The 21,304-nt window shown below is 43.8% G+C and overlaps 1 long non-coding RNA gene across 11 annotated transcripts in view; it reads left to right on the forward strand.

The window, feature by feature from the left end:
* The window catches only part of LOC111749237 (uncharacterized), a 530,861-nt gene that overhangs the window by 441,386 nt on the left and 68,171 nt on the right, over nt 1–21,304 (forward strand). Inside the window, exons 1-2 of one of the 11 annotated variants that reach the window (XR_010319561.1) lie at nt 8,238–8,286; nt 8,480–8,585. The exons of the other annotated variants lie outside the window; for them this stretch is intronic. This is a non-coding gene — a long non-coding RNA (uncharacterized LOC111749237). Of the gene's footprint in view, nt 1–8,237; nt 8,287–8,479; nt 8,586–21,304 lie in introns of those variants that run through there. 11 annotated transcript variants of the gene reach the window in all.

A 21,304-nucleotide genomic window follows, 5' to 3' on the forward strand; every position in this document is an offset into this window, starting at 1 on the left:
TGGATATCCAGTTATGGCAGCACCATTTGTTAAAAAGACTATCTTTTCCCCAATTAACTGACACTGGGCCTTTGTCAAATATCAGCTGCTCATATGTGGATGGATTTATATCTGGGTTCTCAATTCTGTTCCACTGGTCTATGTGTCTGTTGTTGTACCAGTACTAGGCTGTTTTGACGACTGTGGCTGTATAATAGGTTCTGAAATCAAGTAGAGTGAGGCCTCCCACTTTCTTCTTCTTTTTCAGTAATGCTTTGCTTATCCGAGGCTTCTTTCCCTTCCATATGAAGTTGGTGATTTGTTTCTCTATCACAGTAAAAAATGACATTGGAATTTGGATCGAAGGGCATTGTATGTATAGATGGCTTTTGGTAGAATAGACATTTTTGCTATGTTAAGTCTTCCTATCCATGAGCAAGGTATGTTTTTCCACTTAAGTATGTCCTTTTGAATTTCTTGTAGTAGAGCTTTGTAGTTTTCTTTGTATAGGTCTTTTACATGTTTGGTAAGATTTATTCCTACGTATTTTATCTTCTTGGGGGCTACTGTGAATGGTGTTGATTTGGTGATTTCCTCTTCGACGTTCTTTTTGTTGATGTAGAGGAATCCTAGTGATTTTTGTATGTTTATCTCGTAACCTCAAATTCTGCCGAACTCTTCTATTAGTTTCAGTATTTTTCTGGAGGATTCCTTAGGGTTTTCTGTGTATAAGAACATGTTATCTGCAAATAGAGATAATTTTACTTCTTCCTTGCCAATCTGGATGCCCTTTATTTCTTTGTCTAACCTAATTGCTCTGGCTAGGACCTCCAGCACAATGTTGAATAAGAGCGGTGATAAAGGGCATCTTTGTAACGGAACACTTTTGAATCTTGAATTGTGAGCTTACTTCTCTTCTAAAATGAGCTTAAAACAGGATTCATGGAGTGTGTTTATTGAATGAATGAGATCTGATCCCTCACCTTATGCCTGCTGCTAATAACCTGTGCTGCCTTCCAAAGGTTACCTGCTTTCCAGTTCCAAATCTATAAGTGGAAAACACAAGGGTTGGTTGGGCTACATGGAATCTCCAACTCTGTTATCATGCTCTATATGCCAGTTTGGAATTTCCAAACATTTTGTTCAGTAAGATCTTTGTCCGTTTATATTTATGTTGTTTATTACATGTATACAATAGGATGTCTCCTTACATAAGCCATTCTCTTTCCTTTGTGGCTAAGCTTGCTAAGTGTGAACTCTGATCTAAATAATAAACTTTCTGGGAGTGGTACATGGAGTTTTGACTGTATTTATAATGTTTTCTTTCATGAGTTGAAGGGGAGGGCTATAGAGGGGTATATCGTATTATTATCTACACATTTCTTAAGTCTGAAATATTTTTTTTAAAAAGTAACAATCTGTAGAGACTATAAAGAAAATCCTTTTATCTAAGCTATGCCTTGTGTGTTAGGTTAAATCTAAATCTGTACAGGATTATACTGGATGAAGAAAAAAGCAACAGTTATTAAAACACAGGGAAAATCCTTTGTTGTCAAGTCAATTCTGACTCATAGAGACCTACAGGACAAAGTAGAACTGTCCCATAGAGTTTCCAAGGAGCTCCTGGTGGATTCCAACTGCAGACCTTTTGGTTAGCAGCTGTAGCACTTAAGCACTACGCCACCAGGGTTTTCAAAACACAGATACATAGATATAAAATGTTATGGACATTAAGGAGGGAATAAGGAAATTCATAGAATGCAACGAGAATGAAAATACATCCTATCAAAACCTCTGGGACACAGCAAAAGCAGTGCTCAGAGGTGAATTTATATCGATAAATGCACACATACAAAAAGAAGAAAGAGCCAAAATCAGAGAACTGTCCCTACAACTTGAACAAATAGAAAGTGAGCAACAAAAGAATCCATCAGGCACCAGAAGAAAACAAATAATAAAAATCAGAGCTGAACTAAATGAATTAGAGAACAGAAAAATAATCAAAAGAATTAACAAAGCCAAAAGCTGGTTCTTTGAAAAAATTAACAAAATTGATAAACCATTGGCTAGACTGACTAAAGAAATACAGGAAAGGAAACAAATAACCCGAATAAGAAACGAGAAGGACCACATCACAACAGAACCAAATGAAATTAAAAGAATCATATCAGATTATTATGAAAAATTGTACTCTAACAAATTTGCAAACCTAGAAGAAATGGATGAATTCCTGGAAAAACACTACCTACCTAAACTAACACATTCAGAAGTAGAACAACTAAATAGACCCATAACAAAAAAAGAGATTGAAATGGTAATCAAAAAACTCCCAACAAAAAAAAGCCCTGGCCAGGACGGCTTCACTGCAGAGTTCTACCAAACTTTCACAGAAGAGTTAACACCACTACTACTGAAGGTATTTCAAAGCATAGAAAATGACGGAATACTACCTAACTCATTCTATGAAGCCACCATCTCCCTGATACCAAAACCAGGTAAAGACATTACAAAAGAAGAAAATTACAGACCTATATCCCTCATGAACAGAGATGCAAAAATCCTCAATGAAATTCTAGCCAATAGAATTCAACAACATATCAAAAAAATAATTCACCCTGATCAAGTGGGATTTATACCAGGTATGCAAGGCTGGTTTAATATCAGAAAAACCATTAATGTAATCCATCACATAAATAAAACAAAAGACAAAAAACCACATGATCTTATCAATTGATGCAGAAAAGGCATTTGACAAAGTCCAACATCCATTTATGATAAAAACTCTCACCAAGATAGGAATTGAAGGAAAATTCCTCAACATAATAAAGGGCATCTATGCAAAGCCAACAGCCAATATCACTCTAAATGGAGAGAACCTGAAAGCATTTCCCTTGAGAACGGGAACCAGACAAGGATGCCCTTTATCACTGCTCTTATTCAACATTGTGCTAGAAGTCCTAGCCAGAGCAATTAGGCTAGACAAAGAAATAAAGGGCATCCAGATTGGCAAAGAGGAGGTAAAATTATCTCTATTTGCAGATGACATGATCTTATACACAGAAAACCCTAAGGAATCCTCCAGAAAAATACTGAAACTAATAGAAGAGTTTGGCAGAGTCTCAGGTTATAAGATAAACATACAAAAATCACTAGGATTCCTCTACATCAACAGAAAGAACATCGAAGAGGAAATCACCAAATCAATACCATTCACAGTAGCCCCCAAGAAGATAAAATACTTAGGAATAAACCTTACCAAACATGTAAAAGACCTATACAAAGAAAACCACAAAGCTCTACTACAAGAAATTCAAAAGGACATACTTAAGTGGAAACACATACCTTGCTCATGGATAGGAAGACTTAACATAGCAAAAATGTCTATTCTACCAAAAGCCATCTATACATACAATGCTCTTCGATCCAAATTCCAATGTCATTTTTTACTGTGATAGAGAAACAAATCACCAACTTCATATGGAAGGGAAAGAAGCCTCGGATAAGCAAAGCATTACTGAAAAAGAAGAAGAAAGTGGGAGGCCTCACTCTACCTGATTTCAGAACCTATTATACAGCCACAGTCGTCAAAACAGCCTAGTACTGGTACAACAACAGACACATAGACCAGTGGAACAGAATTGAGAACCCAGATATAAATCCATCCACATATGAGCAGCTGATATTTGACAAAGGCCCAGTGTCAGTTAATTGGGGAAAAGATAGTCTTTTTAACAAATGGTGCTGCCATAACTGGATATCCATTTGCCAAAAAATGAAACAGGACCCATACCTCACACCAAGCACAAAAACTAACTCCAAGTGGATCAAAGACCTAAACATAGAGACTGAAACGATAAAGATCATGGAAGAAAAAATAGGGACAACCTTAGGAGCCCTAATACAAGGCATAAACAGAATACAAAACATTACCAAAAATGCCGAAGAGAAACCAGATAACTGGGAGCTCCTAAAAATCAAACACCTATGCTCATCCAAAGACTTCACCAAAAGAGTAAAAACACCACCTACAGATTGGGAAAAAATTTTCAGCTATGACATCTCCAACCAGCGCCTCATCTCTAAAATCTATATGATTCTGTCAAAACTCAACCAGGAAAAGACAAACAACCCAATCAAGAAGTGGGCAAAGGACATGAACACACACTTCACTAAAGAAGATATTCAGGCAGCTAACAGATACATGAGAAAATGCTCTCGATCATTAGCCATTAGAGAAATGCAAATTAAAACTACGATGAGATTCCATCTCACTCCAAGAAGGCTGGCATTAATCCAAAAAACACAACATAATAAATGCTGGAGAGGCTGCGGAGAGATTGGAACTCTTATACACTGCTGGTGGGAATGTAAAATGGCACAACCACTTTGGAAGTCTATCTGGCGTTATTTTAAACAGTTAGAAATAGAACTACCATACAACCCAAAAATCCCACTCCTCGGAATATACCCTAGAGAAATAAGAGCCTTCACACAAACAGAGATATGCACGCCCATGTTTATTGAAGCTCTGTTTACAATAGCAAAAAGCTGGAAGCAACCAAGGTGTCCATCAACGGATGAATGGATAAATAAATTGTGGTATATCCATACAATGGAATACTACGCATCGTTAAAGAACAGTGACGAATCTGTGAAACACTTCATAACATGGAGGAACCTGGAAGGCATTATGCTGAGCAAAATTAGTCAGAGGCAAAAGGACAAATATTGTATAACACCACGATTATAAGATCTTGAGAAATAGTATAAACTGAGAAGAACACATACTTTTGTGGTTACGAGGGGGAGTGGAAGGGAGGGTGGGAGAGGTTTTTTTTACTGATTAATTAGTAGATAAGAACTGCTTTAGGTGAAGGGAAGGAGAGTACTCAATACATGTAAGGTCAGCTCAACTGGACTGCACCAAAAGCAAAGAAGTTTCCGGGATAAACTGAATGCTTCAAAGGTCAGCAGAGGGCGGGGGTTTGGGGACCATGGTTTAAGGGGACTTCTAAGTCAATTGGCAAAATAATTCTATTGTGAAAACATTCTGCATCCCACTTTGAAATGTGGCGTCTGGGGTCTTAAATGCTAACAAGTGGCCATCTAAGATGCATCAATTGGTCTCAACCCACCTGGATCAAAGGAGAATGAAGAACACCAAGGTCACACGATAACTAAGAGCCCAAGAGACAAAAAGGGCTACATGAACCAGAGACCTACATCATCCTGAGACCAGAAGAACTAGTTGGTGCCCGGCCACAATCGATGACTGTCCTGACAGGGAGCACAACAGAGAACCCCTGAGGGAGCAGGAGATCAGTGGGATGCGGACCCCAAATTCTCACAAAAAGACCATACTTAATGGTCTGAGTGAGACTAGAGGAATCCCGGCGGTCATGGCCCCCAAACCTTCTGTTGGCCCAGGAGAGGAACCATTCCCAAAGACAACTCATCAGACATGAAAGGGACTGGACAGTGGGTAGGAGAGAGACGCTGATGAAGAGTGAGCTAATTGTATCAGGTGGACACTTGAGACTCTGTTGGCATCTCCTGTCTGGAGGGGGGATGGGAGGATAGAGAGAGTTGGAAGCTGGCAAAATTGTCACGAAAGGAGAGACTGGAAGGGCTGACTCATCAGGGGGAGAGCAAGTGGGAGTACGGAGTAAGGTGTATATAAACTTATGTGTGACAGTCTGACTTGATTTGTAAACCTTCACTTGAAGCTCAATAAAAGTTAATAAAAAAAAATGTTATGGAGAGTAAACTTTGGGATACCCTGTGAGTTTTTGTGAATGAAATCAATTACATTTAGAGAAGATGTTTATTGCTAGAGAGATAAAAATGTATGTAATTAGCCATTATAAAGGATTCTATAGAGGTTCTGCTCATAACAGATCAGTGGGTGGATTTCTGTGGAGCTGGCTTTTCTATTTGTTCTGCTGAATTGTCTTTGGTGTATTTATTTCCTGTGAATTATTTTTGGCCTTTCTTATCTATTCTTATGGATTACATGGAAAATGCCTTCTGTTTTCACAGTCTTCATGTCATTAGTGTTCTGTGTTGCAGAGATGACTTTTCCTTGTGAAAGAATGACTCCATTGATCTAGCAACTTATGCAGGTGTTCTCACACATGCTGGATAGCAAACCACCTGTGGAGCTTTTTAAACCTAAGGCAACCCAGGTTCCATGCCTCACCCCAGTCAGAATCTCTGGGCACAGGGGCCCAAAATCTACACCCTTAAAAACCTTTAGTGTACAGCCAGGCTTGAGAACCACTGGTTTAATGATAAACCCAAAACCAAATCCATTGCCCTTGAGTTGATTCCGACTCATAGCGACCCTATACGACAGAGTAGACTTGCTCCATAAGGTCTGCAAAGTTGTCATCTTCACAGAAGCAGGTCACCACATCTTTCTCCCATGAAACAGCTGGTGGGTTTAAACCACTGCCCTTTTGGTTAATAGTCGAGCACTTTACCACTGAGCCACCAGGACTCCTCCAGTTTAATGCTAAAACCAACCCAAACCAAACCCATTGCTATCGAGTTGATTCTGACTCATAGCGACCTTAGAAGACAGCAAAGGAAATTTTCTTTGAGACTTCAAATGTATTTTTCTCAGTTGGACAGCTGTTTATTCCTGCTGTAACCAAAACAGGTGCTATACTTGATTTAACGTGTTCCCAGAAACTCTGAGTTTTGTGCCATGTCTGCTCTGATACTGAGCGATGTGATGAAAAATGTCCGAGGTTACTAATTGGCCTTCACTTCTAGTCCGGATAAGACACACTGACAATGATGAAGTTTTCTCATTAGAGAAAAGAGATTAAACTTAGAGTTTAATCCCCTTTATGAATAGTGAGAGATAACTGCTTGAAGCAATGTGGTGGGATATCATACTGTGTTTGATAGTTTAGAGAATTTAGCACTTAGATGCTTGAACCACATTAGTACAACACTGGGTAATAAGAGCTTGGCTATGCTGAACAACAAAGCTTCTAGATGGCCAGTCTGTACACTAAGTTTAGGTCAAGTCTGAGAGATGGCGGAGGCAATGGGCTTCTTGACGTCCTGACTCTGGAATTACAGAAGAACATCTGGGAAAATTTTTAAGACTTCTAAGGCAGGTTAGTTTACAACCACCCTAGCTTATGCTGCCACCATTAGGTCCCTGCATCTTTTCCCACACTCCAAGCTCCCTTCCTGAACTTGCCCTTGGAGTTCTATAATAGACTGTAAACTCCATAAAGTAGGGGGCACTTTATGCCAGAGTCTGGCACAGCTGCCACTCAGAAACGCAGGCCCAGTGTTTTAGAACAAACACAGTCCTGTTATTTCCAAGGATCATACAGTCTCCATTTCTACTTTCCACAGTCCAATCCCAAGTTGGCATAGGTTGTTGTCCCTTAGCCTAAGGGTGGGTGGTGTGGCAATTAAACACAGCACAGCAGTGGAAGGTCAGGGGTTCCAATTCACCAGGAGCTCCTGGGACAAAGCAGTCTGCTTCCCTAAAGATTTACAGCCTTGGAAACCCTATGGGGCAGTTCTATTCTGTCCTGTAGGGTCGTATGAGTCCAAATCGACACCACAGAGTGGGTTTGGTTAGCGGGTTTTTTCTCTCAGCCGGTGCCCAAAGTATGAGCGTCACCAGGACACCCAGTGCTTAGTCAGTCACTGGAATGCTCTGCATCACTGGAGGAAGAGGTCTCAAAACGTGAAAATAACATGGGAAGGTGCAAAACCAACACTTTCTGACAGATTTCCTTAAAATCTTGCTGCTCAAGGGTGGTCCTCGGACCAGGAGCATCATCACCACCACCTGGGAGCTACTTAGAAAGCTGGAATCTCAGGTCCGTACCCCAAACTTACTGGAGCAGAATCTGCATTTTAACAAGACACCCAGTTAATGACTATTCATATTAGGATTTTAGAAACTAACAGATGTAGCAAAAGATCAATCCAGGGCTTCTCAGTCCCCGAACACGCAGGCTTAGTCTTTTCCTGCAAGCCTTGCACCCTCCGCGCTGTAGCAAGACACCCCAGGGACTTGGGAGCCTGCGCAGCCCAGGGCAATTTGGTGATTGGCTGCTGTGGCCACGTGACCGGCGCTGGGCCTCCCGTGCAAGCGGATTGGCTGTCGCGGACGCTGACGAACAGGGCTGGGGCGGGCCAGAGCCTGGTTGGAGGGGCGAGCGCGGGGACCAGAGGGGCGAAGGCGCGAGAGCGTTAGTGCGCGTGCGCGAGCTGCGGGGCTTTCTCTCCCGCCGTCGGGCCGTCGGAGGAAACCGGAGCGCTTGTCCTGAGGTGAGGGACCCCGTGGGGCTGCCGGTCCGGTCGCACCTTCGCCAGTCCGGGCCAGCGGGATGGCAGGGCGGGGCGTGGCGGGGGTAGTCTGGGGCTAACCCGCCCCGCCCCGGGAGCCCCGCTTCTGAGGTGGCCGCAGACCCAGGCTCAGCCAACACCTCGGTGCCTCGGTTTCCCTTTCGTACCCTCTTAGGCATCTCTACATCCTCCCCACCGCGGAGACAGGGCCTCCCGAGAGGAGTTGCCCACCTGGCAGCGTCGTCTCCACCTTTGTTTCCTGCCCAGAGGGATGCTGGCAGGTAAAGGGCGCTGGTGGTGAGGTGGGGGCGTTCCAGGCGCGGACCCGGGCTGGGGCCCAGCAGAAGGTGGCATTAATGCAGCGGGAAAATGAAGGAAGAAATGGAGTGTCCCGTTAAAGTGGCCCAGGCCTTGGGACGCGAACCTCTGAAGCCTCGGGACCCGCACTGATCCCGGGGCTGTGAGCGACGCCCAATTGCAGGCGCAGCTGTGCAGAAGCGCTCTCTGCCCCGGTGCGGGCGGGGTGGGGGCGGCGTGACCCTGGGACCGAGCCCGAGTGTCGCCCGGAGAAGCTTCTCTGCCCGCTGGACCTGCAGGCGAGCCCTGGGCCCAGGTTCCCCGCAGCTGGGCGCTCTGAGTGGGCTGAAGGGCCCAGTTTCCCCGCAGTTGGGCGCTCTGAGCGGGCTGAAGGGCCCAGGTTCCCCGCAGCTGGGCGCTCTGAGCGGGCTGCAGGGCCCAGGTTCCCCGCAGGTGGGCGCTCTGAGCGGGCTGAAGGGCCCAGGTTCCCCGCAGGTGGGCGCTCTGAGCGGGCTGAAGGGCCCAGTTTCACCGCAGCTGGGCGCTCTGAGCGGGCTGAAGGGCCCAGGTTCCCCGCAGCTGGGCGCTCTGAGTGGGCTGAAGGGCCCAGGTTCCCCGCAGTTGGGCGCTCTGAGTGGGCTGAAGGAACCCAGAGATTCCTTACAGGGGTAAAAATGTTCTAAGCAGCTGGGCGCTAGTGGAGCAGGTCTAAATGAGACGCTCAACTGGTGACTGGTGAATTGTGAGGAAGGAGATGCCTGCAGTGAACTGCGGACCAGGTCAGCACACTGAGATTCTTCTTCAAGAAGACAGATTTTGTATGTGTGTGGGGTGGGGGGTCGTTGTAAACTGAGGTTTTTCAGGGGCTGTTCGAAAAAAAAAAATTTTTTTTTTTTTTTGTTCAAGAGGGAAAGTAGTTGTTTTCTGCATGTTACTGGGCTGTAGGGAGAGGAAGGCAGGGTCTAAATTAAGCCTCTTCAGACTTCCTCAGTTCTTTGAAAAGGGTGTGTTTGAAGAAGACCATTTGGCTGGCAGAAGAGGGATGTTCGGGGAGGGAATATCTCCTGTGAACCACGCTTTGAAAAGGGGAGGTGTGTGCAGGAGTTTCAGAGCAGATTAAAACTGCAGGGTATCGCCTACCTCTCTCCTCCATTTCTGCAGACCTGCACTAGGAAGGGTATACTGTACATCCTTATAGTGAAACATAAAAGGTCCCTTCAGTTTTCCCCTGGTTAACTACTTTGTTAATTTTACTGTATTCTGGAGTTTCAATGTAATCCATTTAGCATTTATTCTGGCATGAGATTGACAAAAATCTGTATTTACCTGATTCCTTGGAGACATCCTGATACTTTTTCAAAGCCCTTTTATTCGTATTCTCGCTACAGATTGGTTTCTTTAGGAAACAGTATGATTTTCAAACATCTGAGACATACTCCAGAGATGGATTATCCAATAAGCAAGGTACACATTGGGTTACTTGTGCCTACTTACTAGTCAAAATTTTACCTGTTTTTCACCACATGAAAGATGTGATGAAAGCCCCATGAAATTGTGCACTACTGATTGGTAAGTAAACACAAGCCAGTTGCACACCTTGCTTAGTGTAATCCCGTGAGTACCTTGCTTACTGGTTAATCCGCCCCTGCATCCTGACAAAATGTCTACACTTGATAGGAAATCAATTAGCTTGACAAGTTAAATAAAAAATAATTGAAGAGGGAGCACTTCGCTTTGTTAGGGAGCTGAGAACTCTGAGGTGCATGAAAGTAAAAGGAGAAGTTGGTGCGAAGCTCAAACTTGCTGGGAACATAAGAGCTGTTCCTAAACCAAACCAAACCCACTGCCATCGAGTCGATTCTGACTTATAGCGACCCTATAGGACAGAGTAGAACTGCCCCATAGAGTTTCCAAGGAGCGCCTGACGGATTTGAACTGCTGACCTTTTTGGTTAGCAGCCATAGCAGTTCACCACTACGCCACCAGGGTTTCCCAGCTGTCCCTAAAACCCACCCTTAAAAAAAAAAAACTTAGTAAAGTGAAATATAGGTTGTCGGCTAGTAGTTTGGAACACAAAGCAAATTATTGGGAATAACTTAAAATTTTGCCTAAAATTTTTAAGTTGGTATTGGTGATGGTAGAGGAAGGAATTCTGAAGGTTGAGAGAGGCGGTATAACTTAAAAAGTATATGCTTTTAGGTCTAAAGAAAAAAAATGTCATTTTTGTCATGCAGGCGGTTCCTGGATTACGAACGAGTTCCGCTCCTAAATCTGTCTTTAACTTGAATTTGTACGTAAGTCAGAACAGTTAGGTACGGTTTGTATCTAACATCAGTTAATCAAATGTTTGTCTTAGCATGTAGTGTACCTTTTCTATACATAAACATTAAAGAATCATTTCCAGCTACACTAAAATATCTTTAACATGATAATATGGTAATAATAACAGTGTTCTAATGCGCTTCCCAAAGTAGCTCCAGTTTATTATTATGAACCATTGTATACACCTCAAATTTTTAATGTAAGTAGGCTTTACGGGGATTGGTTTGTAACTACAGGTTGCATGTTAGTGGGTCTTTTGTAACTGGGGACTGCCTGTGAAAACTAAACAAAGGGCGTGCAGTTCTTATTTTAAGCCTATGGAAGGGGCTTTGAAAAGGTTGAAAAACACTGATCAGGTTAAGCAAGGGGAACCAGGAAGATCGGCAGGCTTCGTTAATCTTGAGGGACGCAACATATATCAGTGACGTATAGCACAAGGTTTTGTTTTCTGAGTCAGTAAAAGCTCACTAGTGTTATTTCCAAAACAACAACAAAATCGTTTCCTTTCTATCATTTCTGTCCTTTGGGTTAGGCACCTGGAGGATGGAGAGCAAATGAAAGAGATTAGAGTCCAACCTGCATGCCTAAGGAGTAGTGTCCTTTGAGAAGGATCTGTGTCACATTGTGTAAATACAAGAGCCTTCACATTGAGAGAGGTCTGAGCACCTTCCTTAGGATGTGAGACAGAGCTAGATAGCATAGCCTCAGGTGGGGACTGGGAGTGCTATTATGTGATACTGAAGCAGTGAGGGAAAAGGAGAGCCAGGAAATGTTGAATTCAGTGAGGCTCTTGCATTTGCAGCATTGAGGAGGCATTTCCAGGCAGAAGTGCCTCATTGTTGGCCAGCCTGGCTTTGCTTTACATGGCCTCCAGATGACCTGCCGGTCACAATGGAGGCTCCTGTGGAGGTTACACATCTCAGGTTGTAGCTTATGCTTATGATGTGCTCTAGGAAAGAAAGGCTCCCAAAGACAGAAATCTAGGCTGCCATTCCTGTCACCCATAGGCTTCCAGAAAGCAGATTGTGCCCTCCCTACCAGCAGGTGGCACTGCTGTCTCTGGGAATTCCTGGAGGAGGTGAAATAATGGAGCTGGCAAACCAGCAGTGTGTAGCCTCTAGTCTAGAAGATCTTGAGAGGCTTTGTGAGATCTCAGTCAAAGAGGAGCTCAAAGAAAATAGCTGTGAAAGCCAAAGTGTTTCTATAAGGTTGGAATAAAGGGTCTTATGGGGACTGAGGGATGGTTGTGGTTACTTTGCTGGGTGTGTGTGTGTGTCTTTGTGTAGTGGGCGAGAAGGCGGAATGTAACCTAACAATTAAGCATCAAAATACAGGGTTTGAAAGCACTTTGCATAAATTGGTTACTTGAATGTGAAGTTGAAATCATAATTCAATCAAAATTCCCTGTAACTTCATGGTTTCTACTTCTTTGCTTGTAAAGCTAGTCTACACACGTGGGTGGGATTCTGGAAATATACATGTGACTTTTAAACCTGATCAGTATCCAATAATCACATACTTTGAACGCAGGGGTGAGAGTATTAGTAAAAATATATACTGTTGGTTAATTAGCCACTATATTTCAGGGCTGACACAGAAGGCAGGTCAAAGTTATTCTCAAATCAGTTTCTTCTGAAACTTGAAACTTCCTAAGAAGTATGGATTTTCTTAAATTCTGTCCTTTTGAGATTTTATTCACAACCGAAAACTTGGACATTGGTTTTATTGACCTTACGAGCCAGGGTCCATTCATCCATTCTCTTTTTGGAAATAACTAGATGGCTGTCCGTTGAGTTGAATTTTGTAGACATGTTTGAGGGAGATGGGTGCTGTCGCCAGTGATGGGGAGGTTACAGTGCGTAGTGAGGCCCTCAGCTTTGACCCTGACCCAGGTAGAGGACACTGCCTTTGGTGCCAGTACCCCAGCCACCTGCTTTCTTTTGCAGTTCGTATTCTGTGCTCAGCTTATTGGAGGTTTATTTCTGTCTGTCTTCAAATGAACTGATGAGCTTGCTTTACTACCGATGACGAATCCTAAAATTCTGCTGGTGCTGGCTCAACATTATTAGTCGTTAGGGAGATGCAAATCAAAACCACAATGCCATACCACCTCACCCCCACTAGAATGGGTATAATAAAAAAAAAAAAAAAAGAGGAAAATAACAGCTGTTGGCAAGGATGTGGAGAAATTGGAACTCTCGTTCATTGCTGGTGGGAATGCAAAATGCCACAGTCGCTGTGGAAAACTGTTTGGTGTTTCCTTAAAAAAGTTAAATGTAGAACATATGACCCAGCAGTTCCAGTCCTAAGCATGTGGCCCGAAGAGCTGAGAGCAGGGATGCAAACAGCAACCTGTGTACCAGTGTTCATTGTAGCACAATTCACAGTAGCCAAAAGGTGAAAACAAGGGAAATGTCTATCAAGAGATGAATGCATAAACAAAATGTGGAATGTACATAACGATGGGCTATTACTCAGCTGTGAAATCCTGGTACATGCTATAATGTGGATGAACCTGGAAAACATTATGCTGCGCAAAATAAATCAGTCACAGAAAGGTACTGTTTGATCCTTTTTATATGAAATAGGCAGATCTATAGAGACCAGAGCTTATTAGTGATCGCCGGGGTGGGACAGAGGAGTAAAGGGGAAGTCAGTGCTTAGGGGCCACTGAGTTCCTGTCAATGGTGGTGGGATAATTTGGAAAAGGATAGTCGTTGGTTGTATGAAATGTTGAATGTAATCAGTGTCACTGAATTGTACCTGTAAAAATTGTTGGGGAAAAAAATCCTGCTAGTACTAGATAGTGATAGTCACAACAGCTTATTAACATTGCCTCTTTATGTGACCCCAACTCTCTTCACTTTTCTGAACCTCAGTTTTCTCACCTGTTCACTGGGATTGATGAAGTGGCAAGTGTTGCTTAAGATTCCTTGCAAGTCTGAATTGTCTGATTAGGTGATATGTATAGATATTTCTGAAGCCTCTGGAAAATTCTCATTTAGAAGGCATTTTCATACTGTGAGTGTAGGGAGTCTTAGTCATGTAGTGCTGCTATAACAAATATCACAAGTGGATGGCTTTAACAAAGAGAAGTTTATTCTCTCTCAGCCCAGTAGGCTAGAAGCCCAAAGTCAGGGCGGTGGTTTCAGGGGAAGGCTTTCTTTCTCTATCGGCCCTGAAGGAAGGTCCTTGTGATGCATCTGTCTTCCCTTGGTCTGGGAGCATCTCAGCACAGGAACCTCAGATCCAAATGATGAGGTCTGCTCCTGGTGCTGCATCCCCAACTCTCTGCTTCCTTCCCTTTCCTTTTTATCTCTTGAGACATAAAAGGTGGTGCAGGCCAGATCCCAGGGAAACTCCCTTTACATTGGCTCAGGGAGATGACCTGATAAGGGTGTTACAATCTCACCCTACCCGTCTTTAACATAAAATTACAATCACAAAATGGAGGACAATCACAGAACGCTGGGAATCCTGGCCTAACCAAGTTGTTACACACATTTTTGGGGGACATAATACAATCCATGATATAGGGTGAGAAGAAATTTAAAGTCTCATTAATATTTATTTTGATAGCAAAGTTTTATTGTAAAATAAGAAACAGATATAAAAATGGGATATACAAAGGGGCGAGGAGAAGGGATACAGGCGAAGAATGCAAATGTGCCTTCCAGAGTGCAAAGAAATTAGACTCTGAGCATCTGGGGGCAGTAAGACATGTGGTGTGTACAGATCCCACATAAAAGCTGGAATCCTCCAGGAAGTGGGGTGGGGCGAGGTTTCCTTTTAGGTGCTGAGGTTTACCTGGAGGCTAGACAGGACGTGGCTAGGTCAGCAGAAAAGGAACTTGGAAACTCCCTCCCCTAAACCAGCTGTCCAGTCAATCCATCAACCAACAGGGACAGGGGGACCAGGACTCCCTAGAGGCCAAGTCCCAGATGCCATGTAATCTAATCTAAGACGATTTTAAGGCCAGCAGTCTGGTGACTTCCAGCACTGTGGGATCTTTGAGTCATACATACATCACTAACCTCATGGCAAACCGCAGGATGGTAGGTATCTGTATTTTCTAGACGTGCAGATTGCTGTCAGGAGCAATGAAATACCCTGAGATAGTTTCCCTGGCTAGTCTGCTAGTGATCTAGGCTTTCAACCCAGGCATGGCCAGTTCTGTGACTGGTTTTAAAATCTAATTCTTACATGCAGGAATGCTATCCTATCTTTCCCAAGCATTCTTTATAGTAAAAACCTTAAAATCTAAGCTAGAGTGTCCCTCATGCCCCCCAAAACGCCAGTGTAGGCCAACATCTTTAGCGGAGGCCCAGACCAAGGTACGTGAAGAGCTCCTGAGTGTGTTGGAGGCACACCTGTATGAAGCAGGGGTTCAAGCATGTGAATTTCAAAATGGTAGGGAAGGAAGGCAGGGGCAGGGTGTGTAAATGGGGGACAGGAAGTGAAGGACATTAGTCTGAGTCAGGCTGCTCTCTCTTGAACATAAGTTTTTTATGGCAGGAGGTAGATTGCCCTTTCTTAGACTTCAGAAGGCTAGATTGAGCCATGCTCCCCTCTGGCTGCTTCCCAGCCTGGGCGTCCTTCAGCCCCAAGGCCTCGTTCAGCTGTAGGAACATCTCGAAGCATTCATGCCCATGGATCTGATACAACTCATAGACGCCATGCCAATCAGTAATTGTGCAGATAAAATCATTAGGTTTTAGGTGATGGGATGGAATTCATTATGTGCATGTAATTATCTCAGGCATTATTTGGGATTTCTTTTTTTTTTTTTACATGAGATGTGATTTTCCTGGAATCAGGGAAGGGTTGTTGGGCCTTCCTGAGGTGTGTTGTCCAGAATGAAACCAGGTCTGATTGCCTTTTTCCTGTATTTTTTTTTTTTTTTTTAATCAGGTTGTTAGCTCTGCCAGTTCACATTACCTCAACCACCATCCTCCTTCTCCGTGGATCACTTTCTTTAACTTTTCTGTCGTTAATTACTGTTTCCAGAAAGGGAACAACTTGCCAGAGAGTTGAAGATTCCAGGTTTGGTGGATAATAGCATTAGCAAAGCACATGGTTCTGCAGTTCCACTTAATCCTTCCTCAGTGGCAGTCACGTGTCCATATACTCATCTGTTTACAGTTGCTAGTGAATCAGGTAAGGAGCCCTGGTGGCACAATGGTTAAGCACTCGGCTGCTTACCATAAGGTTGGCAGTTGGAACCCACCCAGCGGCTCCATGGGAGAAAGACCTGGAAATCTGATGGCACCTAACAACAGTGACTCAGGCATTGGCATTGGGAGCATCATGACCAAGGCTGGCTTTGAGCTCTCATTGGTGCTGATGATTGTTGAGGCCAGAAGGAGAAAGTCACTGTTTGGTGTCCCCTTCTCAGAGTCCAGGTGGAAGTCTGGGAAGAAGGGGTAGAAAAGATACCACGTCTCTTTCTGAGCTCTCCAGCTTCTACAGCTTGAACTCAAATCAGACTCCTTGAAGAGAAAACGACAACTAATAGAAATCTAGGCAGAGCCAAGGATGGTTTGGAAAGAGGGACAGGAAGGGAAGAATTAAAAATAAAAACTCTGTTCAGCTTCAAAACTGTTTGGAGTGTTGTTTTAAGCTTCCGTTAGTACTTTGGAGCCCTTACTAGATAATGCCCCATTGCCCAGCCTCAGACAGAGGGCAGCCAGAAAGGCTGATGTCCTTAGGTGCCTCAAATGGCTCGGTAATGAGTGCAATTTACTGAACAAAGTAGACAATTAGGGTCTGTAGATCTCTGGAGATTCCCATCAATGTACATCATTACTGCTCTGTAGTGACGCATGTGCGTGGGGATGGGCAAAGCAGAGGAAAGGCAGCTGCAGAAGCATGTCAGCAACTGAAGACTCCAGGTGAGCAGCCAGGCACAGGCAGACCACAGCTCAGGGGATGGAGGTTGCTAAGGAAAGGAGCTGGTCTTTGCCGGGTTTTCTCAATAAAGGAAAAGAGTTGGGCTTTGCGAGCTCTACTCATTTTCCTTTGTGGCTCCCTATAGTTAACTGTTTGAACAGGTTTGAACAGTAACTAAAAAGTATAGCGTGTCAGAAATAGCACTTGACCGGCATGTGTAAATGCTGTACAATGATAAAATTGTAGAGTAAGCCATTCTTTAACTATCAGTCAGCGACCAAAGAAAGTAATCCTAGCGATACCAGTAGACCAGAGTTTCTCAACCTCAGTGCAGTTGACATTTTGACATTTTGGTCCAGACAGTTCTTGTTTTGGTGGTGGTGGTGGGGTGCTTTTTGTAGGATGTTTAGCAGCATCACTGGCCTCTGCTCACTGGATGTCAGTAGCATTGCCCTCCTCCCCAATCGTGACAATCAAAAGTATCTCCAGACATGCCAGCTGTCTGCGTGAGGGGGGAGGGGCACCAAAGAGCCCCAGGTGAGAGTGACTACAGTGGGAGATGCAGTAATTTAATCTTGCTCTGAGTTTCTCTGGGACTGCATTTTAATGATTTAACCTCATCGTGCCTCAGCTTCCCTACCAGTAGACACAGTCTAAGGAAAGTAATGTGCATAGTACTGTGTGGCAACTAGGGGGTTCTCTAAGTGCTCAGAAACAATACCTGTCTCCCCACATTTCCAGGGTCCAAAGATCACTCTTAATCTTTTGATGGCAGTAACTGAGGGGCAGTGGGAATTTGGAGAAGGGTAAAGGCTTAGTGGTGTGGGAAATGGTGAACAGTAGTGGCATCTGAGTTTATTTGAAGGCATCCTGTCCTAGTTTATTGTGACAGTGTATTCTGGATGAAGGCTTTCTTTTGGAGAGGAAAGAAAGGGGAGGGTGGAGGGGGCGAGAAGGAGGCTGCTCAGAAGAGCAGTCAGGACAGTGCACTTGTTGGGGCGATCTCCTGATGTGAAAGTGACTCATATACAATTAGACCAGAGGACACAGAGAAGTAACCCCAAAAATCAAAATATCTTTGCACATGACTGCTGATCCAGAAGAGTTGTTGCAGGTGATTAATGAAGACCAGAGACTGTTTGCAGAAGTCTCTTTGTTCTAGAGCCTTTACGTTTCTGTCTCCTCTCTTTTGGAATATGGAAAAAAGTTGTCCTCAGCATATGCCTTCGATAAATGCTTTACTGTGATACGTGTGCTCTTTTGTTGCTCTTCAGAACTGTGTGTCGGAAAGGTGCGAAATGCTGTAATCCTGATCTAGACCCGAGTGATGTACGTTATTTTAATAGAAAGCACCAACTTGACTCTAAGGCAGGGTCAGTGCAGGAATTAGATGAAAACCATCCTGGCAGGCTTGTGTTCACCCTTGCGGTGTTTTCTGGTCTCTGTAGTGTTAGATACACTTGCAAAGCTTATGACAAATGTGAACAGACCTTGGATCTAATAGGTGGAGATGCCATCTTAGACGGGTAGCCTTGTTATTTATATTCTGTCTGCCCTGCGTTTACAGTACTAGGTGTTTTTACTAGAAGGGGCACTTCTGCGTAGCAGAAAGGGGACAGTGAGAGAAGCTGTTTGGGTAGATAGGTTGGTGTCTTAGTCATCTAGTGCTGCTGTAACAGAAATGCCACAAGTGGATGGCTTTAACAAAGAGAAATTTGTTCTCTCACAGCTTAGAAGGCTAGAAGTCCAAATTCATGATGCTAGCTCCAGGGAGAGGCTTTTTCTCTGTGTGAGCTCTGAGAGTTGGTCCTTGTCAGCAATCTTCCCATCCTAGGAGCTTCTCAGTGCAGGGGCCTTGGGTCCAAAGGAAGCGCCCCCCTTGTGGTTCTGCATTCTTGGTGGTAGGAGGTCCCCATGTCTCTGTATTCATTTCTCTCTTTTATATCTTGAAAGAGATTGATTTAAAATCCAAACTAATTTTGTAGATTTAGTCCTGCCTCATTAACATAAATACCCCTAACCCCACCTCATTAAGATGATAGAGGTAGGATTTACAACACATAGGAAATTACATCAGATGACAAAGTGGTGGATCCTCATACAATACTGGGAATCATGGCCTAGTCAAGTTGACACACATTTTGGAATATGTTGAAGTTTTTAATCTAGTGCTACTCAAAGTGTGGTCCTAGTAGCATCAGCATTACCTAGGAACTTGTTAGAGATATAAATGATTGGAGCTCAGCCTGTTACCAGAGAATAGCCTGGGTTCTTGTCTTCGGTGTAAGAAAGAATTCAAACATTGAGACAAAGAGTGTCAAGCAAGCAAGGGGTTTTATTAGTTAGCAGAGGGTTAATAGCGAAAAGTGCACTTGACCAGAGAGCATCTAGCGGCTGCTCAGAGGGACAGTCTGAGAGCCCTGATAGTTGTTTTCTTAGGGTTTTATACCCTTTTTCTCTTCTCTCTCCGTCTTAACATTTAACAGCCAAGCCAGGGACCTTATCAAGTTAGGGACTATCTTATTGAGGAACGTCACCCCTCCCTGTCACTTCTTCTACCGGAGCATAAGCTCTCACCCTTCCCCTTAATCTTTCCCCCCTCAAGTGCCATTCTTCCAAATCTTTGGGGTTGTTGAAGGGGGGGTGGTCTGTCTTCTGTAGCTACTTCTTGCTGTCACTGGGGGCATAGAGCTGGCCCTAGGAGTGGCACTTGTTCTCTAATGGGGGTGGTTAGCTCGACTTCATGGAGCCAGGAGTGAAGCTTTGGGCAGCTTGATCCAAAGGGTTTTCAAGACTTATATTATTTGTTGATGTCTGAATTCCAGCCATTTGCAACTGAAACTGTTGTAACCTGGAGGATATAAAAAGAGTGAGTATTTTGAAGAGGCAGGGCCCAAATAGTAAAAAAAGAATCAAAGACATTAAAGGGCCACAGAATGGTGTTTTCATGGGGCCCGTGGTCGATACTGGCCAGTTTATTGAAATTGGTAGGTTTTATTCTGTAGGCTTTCATCCTCTCAACCAGGCACACTAACATGTGGTCTCTTGTCCACCTGCTTCTTTGGGTATTATAATCCCTTCTCGGGTCTGCGTCTTGGACTGTGGCGGTGCCCATGGGGTAGGCCTGTTGGTTTTTTTTTTTTTTTTTTTAATATTTTTTTATTGTGCTTTAAGTGAAAGTTTACAAATCAAGTCAGTGTCTCACACAAAAACCACATACACCTTGCTACACACTCCCAATTACTCCCCCCCTAATGAAACAGCCTGCTCTCGTGTCCATTTTGCCAGCTTCTAACCCCCTCCACCCTCTCATCTCCCCTCCAGGCAGGAGATGTCAACATAGTCTCAAGTCTCCACCTGATCCAAGAAGCTTACTTCTCACCAGCATCCCTCTCCAACCCATTGTCCAGTCCAATCCATGTCTGAAGAGTTGGCTTCAGGAATGGTTCCTGTCCTGGGCCAACTGAAGTTCTGGGGGCCATGACCACTGGGGTCCTTCCAGTCTCAGTCAGACCATTAAGCCTGGTCTTATGAGAATTTGGGGTCTGCATCCCACTGCTCTCCTGCTCCCTCAGGGGTCTCTGTTGTGTTCCCTGTCAGGTGAGTCATCGGTTGTAGCCAGGTACCATCTAGTTCTTCTGGTCTCAGGATGGTGTAGCTGCTGGTTCATGAGGCCCTTTCTGTCTCTTGGGCTCATAATTGCCGTGTGTCCTTGGTGTTCTTCATTCTCCTTTGATCCACGTGGGTTGAGACCAATTGATGTATCTTAGATGGCTGCTTGCTAGCATTTAAGACCCCCGACGCCACACTTCAAAGTGGAAGGCAGAATGTTTTCTTAATAGAATTTATTTTGCCAATTGACTTAGATGTTCCCCAAAGCCATAGTCCCCAAGCCCCCGGCCCTGCTCCGCTGACCTTCAAAGCGTTCAGTTTATTCAGGAAACTTCTTTGCTTTTGGTCCGGTCCAGTTGTGCTGACGTCCCCTGTATTGAGTGCTGTCCTTCCCTTTACCTAAAGTAGTTCTTATCTACTATCTAATTAGTGAATGCCCCCTCCCCCCTCTTATAACCACAAAAGAATGTTTTCTTCTCCCTTTGAACTATTTCTCAAGTTCTTATAATAGTGGTCTTATACAATATTTGTCCTTTTGCAACTGACTGATTTCACTTAGCATAATGCCTTCTAGGTTCCTCCATGTTATGAAATGTTTCACAGATTCCTCACTGTTCTTTATCGATGCGTACTATTCCATTGTGTGAATATACCATAATTTATTTATCCATTCATCTGTTGATGGGCACCGTGGTTGGTTCCTTCTTTTTGCTATTGTAAACAGTGCTGCGATAAACATGGGTGTGCATATATCTGTTCGTGGAAAGGCTCTTATTTCTCTAGGATATATTCCAAGGAGTGGGATTGCTGGATCATATGGTAGTTCTATTTCTAGTTTTTTAAAGAAGCTCCAAATCGATTTCCAAAGTGGTTGTACCAT

The sequence above is a fragment of the Loxodonta africana genome, chromosome 27 (assembly GCF_030014295.1).
Source record: "Loxodonta africana isolate mLoxAfr1 chromosome 27, mLoxAfr1.hap2, whole genome shotgun sequence".
Classification (NCBI taxonomy): Eukaryota; Metazoa; Chordata; class Mammalia; order Proboscidea; family Elephantidae; genus Loxodonta; species Loxodonta africana.